The 6075-nt window shown below is 40.4% G+C and overlaps 1 protein-coding gene across 1 annotated transcript in view; it reads right to left on the reverse strand.

The window, feature by feature from the left end:
* LOC311051725 (uncharacterized protein) overlaps window positions 1-4162 on the reverse strand; it is a 76133-nt gene extending 71971 nt beyond the window's left edge. The window contains exon 1 of the mRNA XM_084066335.1: window positions 3946-4162. The gene's annotated coding sequence lies outside the window, so the exon portion shown is untranslated. The remainder of the gene's footprint in view (window positions 1-3945) is intronic.
* Window positions 4163-6075: the final 1913 nt, after the last annotated feature.

The following is a 6075-nucleotide window of genomic DNA, read 5'->3' on the forward strand; positions in this document are numbered from 1 at the left end:
TAGATCAACATTGTTTTAACGATACCCAGCCCTACATGCATGCACACAGACCTGCCACCTGCAAAGCAAATAGATATCCACCAAGGAAGCTGTCTTTGTTTTTACCTCTTATTTGGTTCTCATTCATTGCTGAACTGTCAGTCTGGCAAGATGACATCAGTTTGAAGAGACGGCCGAGGTCTGGCTATGTACGATGTCCTTATTGACAGCCGATGTGCAGGCCCCCCCGTGTCCTGTTTGGATAGCAGGAAAGAAACAAACGTGTAAAATCCAACATTTACATCAGATTACTCACGTAGCCATGCCAGCAGTGTTGCCAGTTCTCCTTATTATAAGTGACTTTGGGCTTGTTTTTCTGTAAAGTTGTTTGAAAATATTCCGTTTTTCGTTTGTTGCTTATTTCTAAAGTGTGGTTGCTTATTTGGGCTTGCTTCCTAAAATGTTGTTTAAACCAGTGGTTCTCAAACATTTTCATAGTCAAGGACCCCCAAATGAATATGCATTTGTCAACGGAACCCCCCCCATCTAAAACTATTTTGTCCCCGTACCAGTACCAAACAACTTTGTTGTACCAGATTTGTGTGGTCTAAAAAATAACTCGCCCAAAAAAGAAAAGAAAATAGCTGATCTACAAGCTCACAACACGTCACATCGCGACTCCTAGTGAGCTTGTAGATCAGCTATTTTCAAATATCCGAAATATTCCCTGGACTGTAGAAGACAAGGTGAGTGTCAAGCTGCAAGCAGAGGCATTGTTATCAAACACATGTGCCTGGTTCTGGTGGCTGATATTGTCCTTCCAATCCACGAGAGGGCCTTTTTTTTTTTTTTTTTTTTTTTACAGTTAAGCAATGAAAATAAATACGATTTATTAAGTAATGAAGAACGTTTATTGAAAAAACATGCCCACTTCACACATTAGAAGGACAATATCAATATATATCAAAGGATGTGTACGTGTTTTCAATGAATCTAACGTGGTTCAAATGGAGTGTGAAGTTACAGTGGATATCAAATATCTAAACTCTGATTCAAGCAACTTGTAAATATGATCTGGGGGGTACACGAAATCTAGAGTAGACATCAAAATGACCCCCTACGTCTAACCAGGGAAATGCCCCCTCTGTCAGGTGATAAGAAGCGGCTTGCTAGCTCTCATGCATTGAATGAGGCATGAGCTCGGCTCTAGGCTCTCCCTAAGCTGGCAGAGGGAGTGTAGCGCCCAGGATTACTTAGACAATTGGCACTGGTGAAAAAATTGGTTACAAGATCATGGGATAAAAAAAAAAAAAATGACCTCAAGATGAGTAAAAGCCTAAAGGCACGCACATCCCAAAGTACCTTTACTAGCCTAGGCTGGGTGCTGGATTGAAAGTTAAAAAAAAAGAAATCTGCACACCAAAATATAGACATTGTGCACCCGTTAAAAGGAGGAACATGCACATAGAGCAGGGTTCTTCCATATGGGGTTCGGGACCCCTAGGGGGTCGTCAGAGATACTACAGGCCAGGGCGCCGCCAAATCTTTGTGTGATGGATTTTCTTTTTTACATTAACCACTTGAACAACAACATTAGCCAAAAATAGCCAATCTACTTGTGAGCTTGTAAATCGGCTATTTTCGGCAAAGAGGTTTGGTGTAGAGGGAAAACAAGAGCAGACCAAGTACAGAGGCAAGGGTCAAGTTTACTGAGGGTTTAAATGGTTAAATGTCTGAAAACACACATTAACATGAATCCAAAAGATAATGTGAAACAAACAAGTAAGTCTATATAACACGGTTCTCTCTCTCTCTCTCTCTCACACAAAGGTTTCCACTCTTTATATATCCTATTATGGTAAGGCTACTTTTTGGGATTACACCTACAACTCATCTAACCCCTGTTCACTTTTCTAGGGTCGGATTGCTCAGGGTAGAGGACAGAGTACAGCAACTTGCAACGGGCCTGGTCTTCAAGATACACCACAACGTTAAGATACCCATGTACCTGTCAAAGTACTTCAAAAACATCTAACGTTCCTCCCCGGTATCAGTCTGGACTTCGGCCCATAGGGAGCAAGTATGAGAAATCAAAGGATTTTGATGCTTTTCCCTGTAAACAGCAGGACAGCAGTTTACAGCAGTCGGACAGCAGTTGAAACGCAGTCACTGATTGGCCCGATCATTTTCTGATTTCTCATACTCGCTCCCTATGGGCCGAAGTCCAGACTGATACCGGGGAGGAACGTGAGAGTGAATCCATGTTGTCAGACTGGCCAATGCCAGGCTAGCTCCACTGATCACGTCAAACCCAGATTTGCCACAAACAAGCGGTTGAATTTGTTCTCCTGCTATGCCACCAAAATGTGGAATCCCCTATCAAAACTGCCCTAAAAGAGTACCTTCCGGTGGCTGCAATTTTAAACAGGTCCCTGTAGAAGTCATAACCTATACACCCCCCCTTCGAACTTTTTACTGTACATATTTAGTTTCTTATTTATACTGTACATATTTAGTTTTTCTTATTTTTTAAAATGCTTATATGAGGGTAAACTTCTAATAAAGTATTCAATCAATCAATCAATCAATTCCCTCCACAAATTTAAGTAGCGAGTGAACACAACATGACGTTCCCTGGGAACATTTCAACAACATTACATTAACAGTAGTATGTCCCTTTAAGGGAAATGGATAAGTCCGGGGGTCTTCAACGTTTTTCAGGCCAAGGACCCCTTAGCTGAGAGAGATGAAGCAGGGAACCCCACTACATATTGTATAAAACTGTGTTGCAGATTAAACTTGTTCATAGATTTCATAGCTTCATAGACGTGTTTGACAGCACTATCATTGTGTAGTGTTGTGTTGGATGGGGTGCTCCTTCCACTCCGACATCTCGCCACTCCGACTAGTGGCTTCCGCGTGCGGTTAGGGTTAGGGTTAGGTATAGGGTTCGTTAACGTCGGAAAGGCGACATGTCGGAAAGGCGAAATGCACCCGTGTTGGATTCATGTTGGCATGTATTTTCAGACAGTTAACCACCCTAAAACACGTATATATCTGAGTAAAAGTCCTGAATTAAAAATGTACTTGAGTAAAAGTACAAGTATTGGTATCAAAATGTACTTAAAGTACCAAAAGTAAAAGTACTCATTATGCAGAAACTTGTAGCTTGTAATCTGCTATTTTCAAACGGCCAAAATGTATATAGGGCTGATATAGGGCTAATAATCCAAATCTACAAAGTAACTACCGTAGTAACTAAAGGTTTCTAATAACTGTTGTGCAATATTTGCCTCTGAGGTAATGGAGAAGTAATTAAGCACTGAAAATGGGAAATACTCCAGTAAAGTAAAAAACACCTCAAAAGTACAGTACTTGAGTAAATATACTTAGTTACATTACAACGCTGGGTATAGGTTACGTTTACGAATACCAAGTGAATCCCGCAGGATTTGTCCCGGGGCGACTGTGTTTTGGGGCGAGGGTTTTGGTATTCAGCCCAATAGGCTCTATGCACAGCAGCCATATTACCACTTCCTTCCCAGGTGTTACCAATGATACTAATGAAGGCTCTGTTCCATTTAGTCTAGCACAGTGGTTTCCACGACCCCCACAACTCTGAGAGTGTACAAATGGAACCAAATGGACCCTTACGGGTCCATTTGGTTCCATTTATACACTCTCAGAGTTACACACCTGTAAGGGGCCATTTGGAAGCCCATGAGGGTCCCTGGACCCCAACTGTAGACCCACTGGTGTAGCAGAGTGTTTCCAGTGGGCCAACATGCACAATATCAGCACCCTGACTCTGTTTGACCAGAATGGAACAGAGCCTTCATTAGTATCATTGGTAACACCTGTGAATGTCTTCATAATATGGCTGCTGTGAATAGAGCCTATTAGTCCAACAGGCTTATATGTAATTATAGAAATACAATATTGTAGATTTGATGTGGCTTGGCTTACCTTCATCCACGGACGTTTGGACTTATTGACAATGTTCATTCAGTAAAATGTTATATTATATTATTAGTATTATTATTATTTAGTAACCCTACTGCTGTAACATTTAGTAATATATTATATATTCTTATTATTCAGTAACCCTGCTGCTGTAACAGACTCCATTTGACGCGTTTTCACTGTTTATTCGGAGACGTTTTTTCAGCCGCTCTTTGTTTCTCCTCCTGTTTCTCCCATAGAGTTAAAAATAAGGTTTCTCCACTGTGGGAAAAAAATCCACACACGCCTTTATTTCCGGGTCAAAGTATGACACGCATGCGCAGTAAGGGATCCATACCCTGTTGTTGCCTTGTTGCCTTTCGCCCCCTGGTGGAGGAGATATGTAAATGTCACTGAAGAAAGAAAGAAAGAAAGAAAGAAAGAAAGAAAGAAAGAAAGAAAGAAAGAAAGAAAGAAAGAAAGAAAGAAAGAAAGAAGTGTAGCTGCCACAGGTTCAACAAATGTCCACGCATCATAGCCTACAGATGTCTTTTCTGGGTTTTATTTTCACAACTCTCCAAACTCCTCCAACAGTAAACACCATAAGACACCGTGAAAACTATGAAAAGAATAAAACATACATTTGTTCAGTTATTGAGTCCACACTTGTCACTGTGAAGCAGTCCTGTTGATTATTAAGTCCACACAGGTGCATCCAATTATTGCCATGTTTCACTGAAGTCTCTCAAACAAAGTTAGCATTTGCACATTTTGATAACACACATCAGATACATCACAAGAAAGGCACAAAATGCAATAAACATTTACCGTGTGCGCCTCTTGAACCTTGTGCAGAACTGTAGCAATATTATCTCTCTCTCTGGAGTTTCTCATAGACGTGACCTCTCTGTGTCAGCTCTGCTTGCATCTGACTTGATTGACAAGCTTCAGTCTGACCATGTGACTCTGCCCAAATTACCGTAACCCTCTAACAATGGGCACAGCGTTTTTACCTTAAATCTTGTACTATATAAACCTGTTTAATATATTTATATTGTAACTTTTCGTACTATTTATTCATAATGAAATGAATCTTTTTAACACAGTGTGTACATGCATTTTACATAAACAAACATATTTATAATTATAACTGAAAGCACTGTCTCTCCATCTGGGACAGTTACAGAAAGAAAGAAAGAAAGAAAGAAAGAAAGAAAGAAAGAAAGAAATTATTTTCCTGAAATGTTCAAAAAACATCAATAATAGTGGAAATAGATCTACAAGCTCAAAACGCAACACATTGTGACGCATTGCGAGCTTGCAAATCTTCTATATATATTTTTTTACAATAACCGAAATAGGGCTTGAGTTCATAGTGTACTTTTTCCCTTCATATCATTTTAGTCTGTCTGTAAATAGTGGCGTGATAGTATCGGAAAATACAAATAGGCCTAGCCTACTCACGTAAAGTAAAGATCACTTTGTCTTGTGTCAGTGCTTATCTTTGTATTTATTTTAGATTTTGATCTGCTTTTATTACTTAACCTTTTATATATCACAATGCACAATGAATCACAAATCAAGAATGAAGAAACACTCAGCTGTCAACTCATCATCATATGCAGTGTTGTTGGTATGGCAGTGTCCATTAGACCCACCAAGGCCCCCCCCCCCCAAAAAAAAACATATTTGAACTGGGGACCATTATGGTGGAAAAAGTACTCAAATGTTTTACTTAAGTAAAAGTACCAATACTGAAATGTAGAAATACTCTGTAAGGGCGCGCTCCCACCGCACTTTTATTTTACCTCTGGGGCAGAATCTGCCAATGCTTTGTCAATGCAAATGCGTGGATTCACGCAAGAGCAGATTTTTCCGCTTGTCGCGCAGACCATGCGTTTATCCGCTCTACACGAAGAAGCATAAAAATGCTGGAGGCAGGAGCTGATTTTCCCCCTCTGTCCAATCAGGTGAGTCGAACGCGGACCGTCCCAAGACTCAGGAAGCACCATGGTGCTCTCAGTGGACCAACTGGTTGTAGCTGTTGTTGCATCTCACCCAGTAGGGCCTACTTTATGATTTGACCATGAAAGAGTCTTGTCAGTTAATATAGCCTTGTCAGTTAAAAATAGTCTTCACTTTTGCACTTGGGGT

This window comes from Gymnoscopelus microlampas (assembly GCF_963454915.1).
Source record: "Gymnoscopelus microlampas genome assembly, chromosome: 9".
In the NCBI taxonomy this organism is placed as follows: domain Eukaryota; kingdom Metazoa; phylum Chordata; class Actinopteri; order Myctophiformes; family Myctophidae; genus Gymnoscopelus; species Gymnoscopelus microlampas.